This window comes from Python bivittatus, unplaced genomic scaffold, assembly GCF_059951505.1.
Source record: "Python bivittatus isolate LINGU-HERP-01145 unplaced genomic scaffold, Pbiv_v1 ctg000330_np1212, whole genome shotgun sequence".
NCBI classification, from domain to species: domain Eukaryota; kingdom Metazoa; phylum Chordata; class Lepidosauria; order Squamata; family Pythonidae; genus Python; species Python bivittatus.
Window position 1 is genome coordinate 12,527,209 of NW_028277058.1, and position 14,800 is coordinate 12,542,008.

At 36.4% G+C, this 14,800-nt stretch overlaps 1 long non-coding RNA gene across 1 annotated transcript in view; it reads right to left on the bottom strand.

Annotated features, from left to right (window-relative positions):
- Window positions 1-7,570: 7,570 nt before the first annotated feature.
- Window positions 7,571-14,800, bottom strand: part of LOC148215897 (uncharacterized) — a 73,073-nt gene continuing 65,843 nt past the window's right edge. The window contains exons 2-3 of the long non-coding RNA XR_015796339.1: window positions 8,109-8,223; window positions 7,571-7,674 (exon numbers count right to left, since the gene is read on the bottom strand). This is a non-coding gene — a long non-coding RNA (uncharacterized LOC148215897). The remainder of the gene's footprint in view (window positions 7,675-8,108; window positions 8,224-14,800) is intronic.

The following is a 14,800-nucleotide window of genomic DNA, read 5'->3' on the forward strand; positions in this document are numbered from 1 at the left end:
GAAAGGAGTTTTAGTCAAAGTTCAAAGCCATTGTATATTAAGGCAACAGGCTAGTCTTAAAAGTGATTTAATATTGAAAGCTAACAGAATATTTAAAGGGGTTGCATTGGCAAGTCTCCATACCAGTTTAAATCATTTTTAGGACACTGATTTATGTAAGCTGTATACAACTGTTGCCATGCAAGCCGGCTGCAGTGTATAAAAGCAACCATTGTTTTTAGGATTTTTGTAATGATTCCAGCCACCATTAATACCCAAAGAAATAACAAGCATCCTGAGACCAGAGCTATGGAGTGCAATAAGTTCCTTGAGTCCCATGTCCTTGTGAAGGGTCAACTACCAGTGTTGGGAATTTCCTGACTCTTTCTCTTTCTCTTTGCTGCATCTCTGCATCTCTTGCCTTTTCTGAGAGACACTGAGTAATGCCTAAAGCACACAGTGAATGGGAAGGCAGGGACATCCACAGGGTGATCAAGATAATGGCTGCAATCATGCATTCATAGTCCCCATCTTGACTCTTTAGCCCACCTTCCCTGGATACCTATGGGTGAGAGGAGGGGCAATGGAACCTCCACCCACAGAAAAAGACCTACTGAATGTCTTGCCCCAGGGATATCCAAAAATGCAAATGTGATCCTGCCTATGGAACCCTACACAGTTTGCACATATTATTTCCCATACTTTGATTTTACTAGTTTGTCAGTAAATTTTAATTATTCTTCACCAGGCCAAAAAAAGAAATAAAAGTCTTAAATTTGTACTACAAAAAAAATCCAGATATATATTCAATTGCTTCTCTCCTGTATTATGATCATTCTTGAAAAATACAAAGTTGATTGAAAAACTTACAACAGCTGTATGGTCTTTTAGACGCTGATTGCAGCAAAATGCTTAATAACTTATTGTCTAAATGAAGTTGCATGCAGAAGAACACATACTTTCCTCTCATGCAGAGAATGAATTAAATAATCATAACATCCTTCTTGTATTTATAATTATCAGTAACTATGAGCATTGCCTCTCCTGTCTCCAATTTTTACTGTCACCTTTGCTTCATGATGGGACAAAAAAGAGTTGGTAAGATCCATTTAACATAAGGAAGATAGGTAGGTGGTAACCAGTTCTGATTTTAAATACTTTCTTATGGGGCAAAGTCCAATTCTGTCTGTGATTTCTTTTAAAGAGTTCCACATGAAAATTGCAAACATTCAGTCCTCCTGAAATATTTCTAGATTCTTTCCTAATGTACACATTATTTGTAAATCTTTTTTCCCTCTAATATAAGGTTTTATGTGTGCATTATCAACTTTGTATGCATTTTTGAGTTGTGAGCTGCCTATCACGAATTTTAAAACATTGGAATAATGACAAATTCGCTTTGGGAAATGCCAACTGCAAATTAGGTTTCATTAAATGTTAAGCCAAACAAATTTGTTCCTTCTTCCTAGTTACAAACCAAAGAAATGTTTGGTTATGGTTCCTCAATTTTGAAATGCATTCCTAATTACTGTCTGGTGTGTGTGTGTGTGTGTGTACTTTTGTGTGTGTGTGTGTGCTTTTGAATGAGCACTTTTATTACTTTGAAAAGGATTTTTCTGTCTACAACTGGTCTGCTGCTGTGATTTTATTCTATCATTCATTAATTTGTTAGGTGCCTTGGAATAACTATGCCTAAAATTATAAATCAAACTAATAATTATTTGCTCCAGGATGGTAATATGAGCCTTTAAAATATACTGAATAATACTGTAAACTGGATGAATTCCTTATAAAAAGAGATTCAAATAGATATTTATCTACCTTAGAATCAGGCATGAGCAGACTGTACATAGCCATCTTCTTCAAACTTAGGCACTCCAGAATAAGTTAAATATAATCCTTTCAACTTTAACTAGCATGGCTATGATTTGCAATGATGAGAACTGTAGTCCATTATGTCTTGAGTGCACCAGCTGGAGTGAGACCTCCTATACAGGATGAATTCTTATACAATGTCATCCACCTCATTCCAATAAGAATGCTCAGATGTGGCATTATAAAGGCATCTCATGAGACACATTCAAGGGGGGAAAAAAACCCTCTCTATGAAAAAGAATGAGAAGGACAACTGATGATGTAAATTTATGATTTAGAAAAATGGAAATCAGGAATGCTTTACTGCATTACAAAATAAGAACGGTTTTAATGTTTGTAAAGTGTTTAGACATTTCATAGAAATCAAAAAAGACAGATGCTTCTCTGACAATGCATAATGCAACAGGTGAGAAAAATGAAGTTTTCAAACTAAATACTGAAATTTGGCAAAATGATGAATATTGACCCCTTTAAGATTTTTATTATATGCCAAAACACAAAGAAAGAGAGAAAAGGAGAAAATTAAAAAAAAACACAAATGCTCACATGTTTCATTTTCTAATAAAATAATTTGTACATAAATATTCATGCCAAGTTACATAATTAAATTGCTCTCAATCACTTAATGATAGGAAAAATATAATTTTAGGATATAAATTACTAAATACAGGCCTGATTCTAAATGGTCCTTCTAAATGCTTGTTGAGACACTGAATGAAAGGTGAAAAAAAAGTTTATTGCATAACTGAAAGTGAATGAGTATCTTTCTAAACTTTCAGGAATATTTTTATAAAGGTATGCAATATCCATATCTGTTGTTTCCTGTTCTTTTCCACACTGTTGTATGTACTTCATGAGCATGAACATCTAAGAAAAGATAAGTTTCTAGAACAAACTTGATGTATGAATTAACTTTTTTTCCAAAAAGGAGCCATGAAAGCACATTATCACTTCATATGAACCCATGTTGCATTTTGAGCATAACATTGCCAATAATAGAATCCACCGCTATCTTCATAAAAAGAATCACAGATGACCAGTAGACCATCTTTTTATTATCATGCCTTGATTATCTCTTAATATTATTTCAGCATGATCATAACAATCAAGCCAGAGTTGGTATGCTATAAAATGCCACACCTCCCTAGTAATTAAAATGGCAGAAGCAGAAATGCCATACTTTCTAAGGTAATTGGACAATAACATCCCTCCAAATTATAAGGTGCCAGTGTTGTTCATGAGGACAAGTTTTTGGCAGGCAAAATGTATCATTTATTAATCTGAAAGAGTAGAAACATCATGATATAAACTAAATGTCCCAAACTAGCTATTAAATGTTCCCTTGGTCTTGGACTATTAAAGCTTCCTGAATGGAAAATGAGGTGAAAACCTCCCCAAATAAACTTCTGAAATAATATATTAAATTTTTCAAAAATATATTTTAGGAATACAGGTAGTCCCCGGGTTAAAAATGCCCGGGTTATGGATGACCCATAGTTAAGAATGGAGCCTATTGTAGCAAACTTCAAGTTAAATATACAATGATTTGAGTTAAATACACAATGGTTTGAGTTCATCACACAGTACTACTTATACAGTATTATACAATAATACTGTTCCAGTTTATATATAAATTTGGCTTAAGGACAGACCTTGGGAATGGAACTCATTCTTAAACTGTATATAAAGGAATGCAGAGTATAGAATAAGTTACCCATGGTACCACATTAATTTTTGAACTATTAATTTAATCCCACATACTCAGTTTAACTGCAGCCCATTTGTTGTTATTTCTAATAACTGTATATTTATATTTGGATTAATCATCTGAAATATATGAGATATGATAAATTATTGCCTCAAGACCATCAAAACTGCTTAGAAAAAGCTGATTTTGACAATTTAATAGCCAGTTATCATATAATATCATATATAATATAATATATATATAACATATATATAATATATATATATATATATATATATATATATATATATATAATCAGATAATATCAGTTCAGATTTAGATGAATTTATATTAGAAAAGATTTCAAAATTACCAATATTTTGGTATAGAAAATTTGCAGTTATCCATAAATAACAACATACCATCTATAAAAAGGGGAAATTCAATCTTTCTAAAACTCAGTTTATAAAAATAAAATGAAAATTCAAGAGATTGGAGTTTAGAGTATTATTTCTTGTAATCAGTGCTGAAAGACATCTTCATTTCTGTAGCAGGCTAAGTTAGAATGATTTAAACTAAAATGTCAAACATATAATGACCCTACAACTGGATTATTCATACTTGGGAAATGGATTTGAATATGCCACAGAGGAATCAAAATAAAGTGTAGAGGGTACTGCCATGGGAAAGTTCACATATGGTACCCTTGTCTGTGTTTATGTAAATATAAACCTATGAATTGGTATAACAGTACTATTTGTTGACTTTATTTTATAGATATCTATGGTGACCTGCATATAAGTGTATCCATTTATCTTTTCAGCCTGAATATGGCAGAATTAAAAGGGTAGTGGGAATGAGAGTATGCATAGATGTCCTGGACATGATGTCCACACATCCCTGGGTGTTTCAGTTTCTAGTTTCATTTTTCTACTGCTCTTAGTATCCATTCCTACCCAATTTCTCCACCAATTCTTTCTCTTTATCCAAGCAAGAAGGAGGCAGTGACAGAACAGGGGCGGAGGAGGAGGAAGAGGAGGAGGAGGAGGAGGAGGAGGAGGAATTAGAGGGCCTTTTTGAGGATGGGATCCTATACCTGTGACTGGTAGTCTTGCCTTGTGGCACAACAGCATTTAAGTCTTGCTGTCAACTACCTGCAAGACTAGCTGTTCTGAAGTTCTTTGTGCATTAACTAATAAGTTCTATAGAGGGGTGCATACAGATTACTTCCTTTACAAGCCTTCTTACAATTGAGAAATGGGGAAATTTATATTTTGCTTAACTTAATGGGCTTATAATTATCTTGCAGACTTCAGCATATGAAGATCTGTGCAAAAGCTGAATATGTGAGCTTTTGGGAGCAGGGCTATAGGGCACCTTTTCTCCCACCTCATTTTTAAATTTTTATTGTATAGTAAATTTTTATGTAAATTAATGAAGGGAAATGGGAACTAGATTCAGTGTTACTAAACCATGTGGCAGAAAGAAGAAATGTTCATTCATTCATTATTCCGACAAACTACCTAACAGATTTTATAAATTGGACTAATAGGACAAATTGTTCATTTATATGTTAATAGGGCTAGAGGTAGGAAAAGTTAATTAAAAAACATACTGGAGATTTGTTTGACCTTGTGGACAGATGCTATGAAGGAATCAATTTGAAAATGCATGTGTAAATCTTGATGCAATTAGATAAATGGATTGTTAAAGGTAACTCTCTATCAAATATGCAATATGGTTTTCTTCCAATACTTCCAATACTTTCTTTCAATACCAATCCAGTTTTGCTTGCTCTTTAATTTCAAACAGAAGGCATCAGTTCAAAGCTAAATAGTGTTTTGGTAATTGCAGCTAAATCACATTTAGATTAGAAAAAAGGATGGATCTAATAAAGATGATGAGCAGCTTCAGATAATCCACAAATCATGTTACTCTCTCTTGAAGTAAAGATCTTGGGATGATGGCTAATTATACTGAACCTGTTTAATTAATAGGAGCTTTGCAAGCAATAGAATTGTTTGCCTTGATGCTGAAAAAGAAGCAAATTCCTTCTGTTCAATTAAGTGCTTTTTTAAAAACAGATCTAATAACATGTTGGGCTATTTTGGCTCCATGAAGCTTGATGAAAAGTGGAATGAAAATGAACATGTCACAAATGCGAGTATGTTACAGAATTCAGAATGATTTCTGAAATTTGTTTTGGGGATCGAACATATTGTACAGTATATTAATGCAGCCAAACAGGATGAGGTGTACTATTAGGAAGACAGAGTGAAATTGCTGTCTCAAGTAGGAAAGCCTTCTATTGGCATGGTCAGCTCACCTAGTTACTAGGAGTATGCAAAACATTTCAAGTTTGAAATGTTCTGTTTTGAGTGGGAAACAAGTTGATCTGATCATTTGGAAATATTTCAAGTCCAAAACAGGTGTTCTGAGGTTAAGGCTGGACTGCAGAAACATTTTTGGAATGCTTGGAACGACCTGTTTTGAACTCAAAATATTTTGATTATTCCTACTAATTATTTTACAATTATTCCTTAGATGGATTCAATATGTGCAGCACATTCAGTGTGAATCTCTGTACTGGAAATATTCTAAATGGTTGTGTGAACTAGCCCTTTTTCAGCTGACTCATGCATATCTACTAATCCTATCACGTTATACCATCTTAAAATAATAATGTTATTTCTCAAGACCAGATCCAAATTGTTATTGTATAACAGTCCACTGGACTGAAGCAATTTCCCAAATGTCAATAGAAATGGTGGACATACTTAAATGGAATAGCCTTGATGAAGAAAATCCTGTATTATTAAACACCCTGAGGATTATATCTCTTTAAATTAAACCTGTATTATTGCCTAATGTCAGAGCCAATGATCCATTTTAATATACAAACATTAAGAGATTGTCAAAAAAAAAAAAAAAAAACTAGCCAGCTTGGATCTTTTGTCAAGCCCAAAGTGATGCATATTTTCCTTTCCTTTCCTTTCCTTTCCTTTCCTTTCCTTTCCTCTCCTCTCCTCTCCTCTCCTCTCCTCTGCTCTGCTCTGCTCTGCTCTGCTCTGCTCTGCTCTGCTCTGCTCTGCTCTGCTTTGCTTTGCTTTGCTTTGCTTTGCTTTTATTAATAGGCTACAAAATGTCACTGAAATTAGGCGTTTGAGGTCATGGCCTAAATCTTTTGGTGACTGTAAAACAGACTGAAAATATCTATTGCAGCAGTTCAAATCTTAAGTTTTACTAGGTTACTTAAGACATTACAAATAATGTATTTACAATAAAGGTTATTCTAGTGTGGCAGATATTCAGCAGCTCTAGGTCATCACATCCCAACTGGAGAAAGTTAGGCTAAAAGTCTGTTTTAATTTCTGCTTAATGTTCTGATGAAAATAAAAGAAGCTAATCAGGGATAATAGGAAGATATTTATCAATGCCATTTAGAGCTTTTTGCCTCTTCACAAAAGATGCCTCTATTTTTTACATAAGCTTGCTGCTTTCCTTTTTTTCTAAAAAAAGTATCGATTAATAATTTATTTCTATTATCTTTATGCTGCTAGAGCAAGCTACTGTTCGCTATTAACAACCTCTACAATTTGAGCTGTCCTTGAAGTGGAAATTGTAAGGTTTACCCCGTTTGTCTCAGAGAAACTCTCGTGACACGTGTGTTCAGCAAAGCAGTTTACTCAAGCATAACGTAAGTATGTACAGACAAAGACAGGGTTGGCTTGGCATAGCTTACATGGTATTTCATAGCTTCCCCGTTCCCGCGCTTTACCTGTTGTTTAGTTACAGATTACCCGCAGTAATCCCCCCTCGCCCAAATGGCAGATTCAGTCCTGTGCTTTTGTCTTTCTGATTGCAGTCTATGGGTTGTGCTGTTGTTGCCTTTGTTGGGTTTGCCTATTTGCTGGCAAAGCCGGGAGATCTCCATCTCCATCGCTGGTTGCTTCGCTTCTGAGCCTCTGGGCTTTCCTTTGTTTGCAGCGCCCCGAAGGAAGCCGTTTGAGCCACCTGTCAGTAATCAGCTCGCAGTTTCACTTCCCCTTTTTCTCTGCTTGCACCTGGGCGGTGAAATTGACTTAGGCGAAGCTGAGCGGTGCCTTCGCCGTGCCATGCTGTGCCAGCTGAATCTGACAGAAATCACACAAACATGTTAGCTGGCACGACTCAATATGAAAATTGGGAAACCCAGAATTATAGTACACCTTCAAGGGAGGTTACTCAGAATGATTGAAGGTGTTCTATATCTCTTTGCAGTTGGTGTTCTTATCGTCTTTTATGGATGTCGATATACCAGGTGGGCCTTTATTTTGTTTTTTCACCTCTGTCACCAGGAAAGGAATGAGTTTTCCAGCATTGGGTCTGTGGCTGTGTTTCATTATGGCATGATGGAAGCACTTCATGTAACATCCTTGTAATTGTGAATTTAAATGCTCTGGATAAGATGCTTCATCAATATTTTAATAGCATTCCTGTTAGGGGTTCTGAAGTGGTATCATGGAAGGGCTAAAAAGGATGGTCCAGAAAGGATTTTGTATTCTTTTGTTATCTTCTTTCTACCTACCACGCCTTCTAATCCGATGTCTTTTTCCAAGGTATGACTTCAAAGGATAGTGGAGGCTCCTCCCCAAAATTTTCCATTTCCCCTGTCGTTCTCCACCCATCTCACCATAATGTGCCTGTAAAGTATACAATAATATAGTCATAGTATATTACAAGTCTTCATCTTTAATTAAGCACTGAAAAATAAATATTTTTAATATTTTTAAAATATATATATTTTTAAAACTCCACTTTAGAAGAAACAGAGGAAACAGCACAGCCAGATATACTGGAGATTTCTCCAGTCTCTCAGGAACCAATTCAAATAGCTCAGTTTCTTTCCTAACCAGGACTTAAGGTTAGGGAGATCATTAGCAGGAAGGGTATACAGTAATCATATCTACTCTGCAAATTTCAGCTGGTCTGTGACTGCCCCCATTTCTATACATTTTCCCTTCTTGGAGCATTAGACAGAAAACAAAATCTAATCTGGAGACTAAAATGAATCAAGCCCTTTTATGAGTATTCCTGCTTGCCAGACATTCATAGTATTTTAGGCTGCTGGCTAGACATGCAATATACATCTTCATGAGGAAGAAACAAGGGAGATATGCTCTTTGTCAGATACCCAAAATCACCCCTCAACTGGAAAAAAGGAAGAAGACCTGTCCTTTTAAAGGGGAGGCAGAACTCTGACAAAAGTTGCTGGACCAAGGTTGAAAAAAAAGTGGGGTTTAATATAACTTCTCAAAGCATCTGATTAACATTCTGATTAACATTTAGGAGTCTCCAAGAAGCCAGAACAATCCAGGAAATTGAAGGGCGGGGGGGACATCTGTTTCAAGAGTCTTCTATCTCTGTAGGAACAGGTAAAAACATTCAGCCAGGAATTGTACTACATTTAATTTCTGTTTCTTTGTACTGCCTAAGTCAAGTCTAGTTATTTTTTTATTTATCTGTACAAACTAGTGAGCAATGTGTGATTTCAGCTTTATTTAGGCTGGGCATGAATATACTAATTTTATTTAGAATCTTCTTATAATCTTTATTATTAAAGTGTAACATCTTCTTTCTTACCAGGAGAACAGAATCAGAATCATCTTGAAATCTGTCTGGAGCACTGTATTTTCTTTTGGAATTTTCTTTTGAAGTTGTCAGCTGTATTATTGTAATCTGAACAGCATTATAATGTATCTTTACCAACATTAACTACTTGCTTTGTACTATATAAATTTAATAAGAGTTTTTACATTTTTATCTTTTCCTATTTTTAAATAAAGTTTGATTTGGTTTATTCCTACTGAGATTGGGCCAGCTACTCAGGAAAGAGGAGAGGGATGAATCATCTAGTCATGTGTCTTATCTTATATGGCTAAGAGGTTGATATTATTTTGCTCTTGAAATAATTTTGCTTTTCTGAATGTTTACTTCTTAACTCCCAGAAAGCTAGTACAGGTTGAAAGAACCTCATCTCTCTCACACATTGGATGTATGGAAAGACACCAGGTGAGACTCCTCCTGCAAGGTGTGTCAGTGGGAACTACCAAGCTACTACCCCAAAGCAGGAAGCAGAGCAGGTTGTAAAAATCCAGGAGGCTTCTGGGAGAAAAGGCTTGAGACTACCTTATGGGCTCAGCCTGTCTGCTACAGACTCATTTTCTAAATAAGTCTGGTACTAGGTAAAACATGGGTAGAAATTATATTTAATTCCAGAAAGTGTAGTCATTTAAGATAGGTTACAGTTTTGACTGAGCAGGAATGGACAGACCTCAAACTCTTGGTGCTCTCATGCAGCACTACTTTCTCAAAAGAAGATATTTTGATTTTGTCTTATCTCCAATTCTCAGAATGTTCATTGATCATGAATGCTTGTTTACATTATCTGAATTCCCGCTTCTCCCAAGCTAGGCAGGAATCTTCCAGCCACTAACTGAGCCCTGATACCAAGTGACAGACAAATCAGTAAGGTAATGTTCTGTTGCAGAACCAAATGGCCAGTAATTGGTTAAGGAGATATTTTTGTTACAATAGATTCATTAATAAGAGAAATAGACAGCCAACATTCATTCCCTTGTGTCACAGGTTCTTTTGGGAGATGGAGCCAGAACTGGACAAGAGACTAAACAAATATCTTCAAAAAGGGTTTTATTATAAAAATACAATACAGAAAAAAATTATATTTTATACAATACAAAGAGTTTGTTTTTCTTATTCCCAGAAGTTATTCTTACTCTTATCCTGTTATTTTATTTTACTTATATCTAGTTCTGCTTTATTTATCATATTGTAGCCTATCCATTTATAATGCTTTCTTTTCTATATATTAATTCTATATACTGTTCTAATATTCTTTCCTATTGTTATGTATCTATGTAAGCTATTCCAATTTATTTTCCTTTTAAATTTGTCTGGGCTACTTCTCTTGAGTTGTTCAACTTCCCCCCCAGCCTCTCCTCCCACTCTATCTCACAATCACTTGTGTGGCCTTGTAGACAGGGAATTTAGTACAGTCCAGTGTTGTTTGTATCTTCCTTGCTTCTTGAAGATTATGGCTGATGTCAAGGACTTAGTTTTCTTGACCACTGTTGTCTGAGACATTCTCAGAACTCTATCCTGTTCATTTCTTCACCTTGCCAGCATTTGGCCTCTGGAGTTTCAGGCTTCCTGAACCTTCCTCCTTTCACCCTCTTCTGTACTTGAAGGTTCCTGGAGCCAGTTACAGCATCACTAGCATTATAGTGGTCTTTCATGATAAAGTACCTGCCGTCACCCAGTTGTCAGAGGTTCTTGTCAGGAATACTGTCTTTTCTGAAAGGGGTGGTTGGGTACAAGTAAGGGCCCAAGTCCCAGATTCCCCAGCTGCTGCCTTCTCTTCCTCACTGTCATCAGCAATCAGATGGCTTTTTCCCTTTTTGTTTCTGTTTAACACTGTTCAGCATTCCCCAGAGTGAAGGAAAACTCTTCAGTCTGGGGTGGTTCAGCTCTGTTTCTGCTTCTTTTCTTTTTGGGTTTGTAATTTCTGTGAGGGTCCTTTCTGTAGGCCCATCTGCTGACCCTACTTCTTTCTACCTCCTAAAGTAGGGAGCACAGGAACTTGCCATCAATTCACCTTCCATAACGTGCTTCCATAATTCCTTATTTTATTGCATACTTTATCACCTATTTGTCCCTCTAAACTAATTACTTAGTCCCAGTATTTCTAACATGTATATCATGAATTATGATACTGTGCTAATGCAACAGTGTAAAAATTCTTGCATCTAGTCTTGCTTACCTGGATAACAAACTATACCATGATAGAGATTATTATCTTGATCCTAAAAGTATGTAGGCTATCCCACTGATTTTCAGTGGAATTTATAACCTAGTAAAATTAGTAAGGGACGCGGTGGCGCAGCGGCTTAATGACGCTGAAAGTTGCCGGCCAGAAATGGTCGACGCTTCAGCGGTTCGAGTCCAGCCTTCGCGTTAACAGGGTGAGCTCCTGTTTCCTCCCCAGTTCCTGTCAACCCAACAGGTCGAAAACTCACGTGAGTAGATAAATGGGGACTCTCACTCCGGTGGGAGGAAAAATGCTGGCGGCGCCTTGCAAAAGGAGTTGGGAGCAGTTGCCGGGTAGCGCAACCGCGCTCGCCCGAAAAGGGCGCGAAGCAACGGAAACCCCGCCTCCTGCGCTCACCAGCTGGGCTCTGCTATAGGAAGGAGGCTCTGGCAAACCACTTCTGAAACACCTTGCCTTGAAAACTGCAAGGACTCGTCCAAGCAGTCACTGCAGAGTCAGTAACGACTGAGCGCAGATATATAAAAAAAAAAAATTAGTAAGGAAGCATCTTAAACCAAAGAGGTCAAGGAAGAACTTTGTTTCCAAACAAACAGAATCTGGGAAAGAAATTATGTAAAGGATGTTGGAGGCCTGTCTTTCAGTCTGCCCATCAGCATTATAACTCTCTAAGAACTTACTGTATGGGACCAACTTTGATGTGGTGGGAAAATATGGCAAAAAATCCCACACAAAACCCTGGATGTCAAAAGTAGGACTTGTCAAGCAACGGGTTGTGGAGGAAAAAAATTATCCCATGGTGTGATAGGCTGTGAGAATAACCTTGGAAGATAGGAGGAAGAACTGCAGCCTAGGCAATGGTTTGATAAATGAAATCTGAGTTCAGAGGAGGAATGGGGATGGGATAAGGGTCTCAGAAGGGATGCTCGCTAGTTCTCTGGAAAGTAAAGGCAGGGGAGGAGGGAAATGCTTTCTGACTTACAAGATTCTGTTACTGTAACCTTTACAATAAAGGTAGTGTTAGTACTCCTGGTTTTGGTTTCCTATCTGGACTATTTTGAAAGGGCTGACACATGACATCCTTATAGGATTGTTTCTGACTTCTTCATTCTAAGCACCCTCCATCCCCCTTCCCAATCACATTATTAAAGCTATTATTAAGAGATTAAAAAAAAAATCAGAATCCATGCTTGTCTGATTTTCCTACTTCGTGGCTTTTTCTTTATTGGTGGGAGTCTGGTATTTTAAGAGTCAATTTCAAGGACAATCATTTAGTTCAATTGGTCCTTTATTTGAAGACCCATGTATTCTAGGAACATGAGCAGGGCTTCAAGTTGTCCATCGACCGCGCCTGGACAACAGACTGGAGAAGCATACTTTTCTCCATTCCACTGTGTTGTGTTTATATTTCACTTTTGGTAGGCATTTCTAAATTTGCACATATACCTATAAATTAGCAGCTGTGTTTTTATGCCATTCTATCCCTGTTTTTCTGAGTGGGTGATGGCATAGCTCAATTTTATTTTCTTCTGGCAGCACTTAAATTGCCACCTCGACAATGTTCTTTTAAGACAAGCATATAAAATACTTCTTTCTACATTTTTGATGAACAGTTTTGCTTGCTTTGCTGTTACCGTAATGAACTCTGCTAGGGATTGGATTCTAGATGTCCAAACAAGGATATGAAGAAATGTTCCACCTTTAACTCACTTTCTGATCACTGTGGCTTCATAACGCTTTTAATCTCTTTTCCATTTATAACCATACTGCTTGACCTTTGCAGCAAGGTATCTTGTATATGAAATGTCAGAGGGAGGCTTATAGGCATGGGACAAATATATACTTTAATGAAAAAAGATGCCGTGAGACTGAAAAAAGGTTACTGGCCTCGATCGCAAATATTTAATGCCAGATTACTATTTATCATCCTGAAACAACAAAAAGAGCTTCTAGATGTCTTGTAATTGATCAATGTCTACATGATCATATTAACGCTGCTGCATTAATTTATGGCCTTAAATAGATGGTATATTATATATTATGCTTTCTCTTAATTATATTATTGTATTTCTGGATATTTTACTGTTGTAAAGTATCTGTATCTGTTGTATACCTGGATATGTGATATACAATGTGACATATAGGTATTTTTAAAAGTAAACATGAATAAAAAGCAATACATTTAATTGTGAATTCTATCCTCCCTACCTTTTTTAAAAAGACTGCTTCTCTTAACTCTCATTCAGTTTGTTTCCAAAAACTTTTTGAAAAGGGAACAAAGATAAAAAATAATAATAATTGTTTTAAAGTCAGTTTTGCATGTAGATCAATCCTGCAGAAAAATGTTAAGTGAAGTAAATGCAGTTTCATTCATGCACAGATCTGTCAGTTTAAGTAGAGTATTGTAGCAGCTACGAAAATTTCTACATATATGGGTAGAATGATGGATGATCCTGTGTTAGGCTCACTGACTTTTTTCACAAACAGGAGAGAAAAGTTTTCCAAAGAATTCTTTGGGTCCGCTGGCTGCGCAAAGTAGGAATTAGGTGACATTCTCTTGAGAAATTGCTAATGTGCAAAGCAAAATGTTTGGAGGAAAATAGAAGTTGCAGCCCTTTCAGTTATGATCATACAGCTGTCCTTCATTTTTCTGCTAAGTTCATCTCTTATGATTGGGTCATAAACAAAAACTTTTATCACTGTTGTCATTATGCAAATACTCATTGGCTCTTTTGACAAAATGCATCAGGCAGATGAGGAAATGAACCAAGAAGTGGTTGATTCTCTTTCTGCTTAGAACTCTACTGGAAGATCTGGTGAGACTCTTGGCATACTTTTGTTTCAGAGGTAACTTTATCAATATGCTAAATAGGTTCAGTAGAATTCTCCTGATTTTTCCTTATCAAGTAATTCAAAGTAATGAGTGGTCTATTTTAATTTCCTTTCTTGGAAGCTGCCCCAATCCTCCCACTTAAAATCCCTCTCCTTGCTGAAACTTGCTTTGGTTTCAAGAGACCCGTGAACAGAAAGGCCACAGCCTGCTGGGGAGTCCAAGGGAATCACTCTACAAGGATCTTTAAAAATTGGGATTCTTGATGCATTTAAATGGTGATATCTATATTCTGTTTTATTTTTAAAAGCAATAATTTAAAAGCATTTAAAGACCTCTTTGCTTGATTCTTTATAAATCTACTCTGTTAGAAAGTCAGCTTAAATCCTCTTCCAGTCCTGCAATATATACACTATTCTGATGTCACTCAAATGATGTTGGCTGCTGCAGGTGAGCATTCAGCCCCAGACTAAAGCAGAGGAGGCTTCCCAGTAACAAGGATGTGGATGCAAGCCAATATGTGTATTGCCATTCAAGCAAAGACTTTCCTGCTGCAAATGCTCACACCCCTCAGTGTGCAAATACTTGAAGCAGCTATCATTAA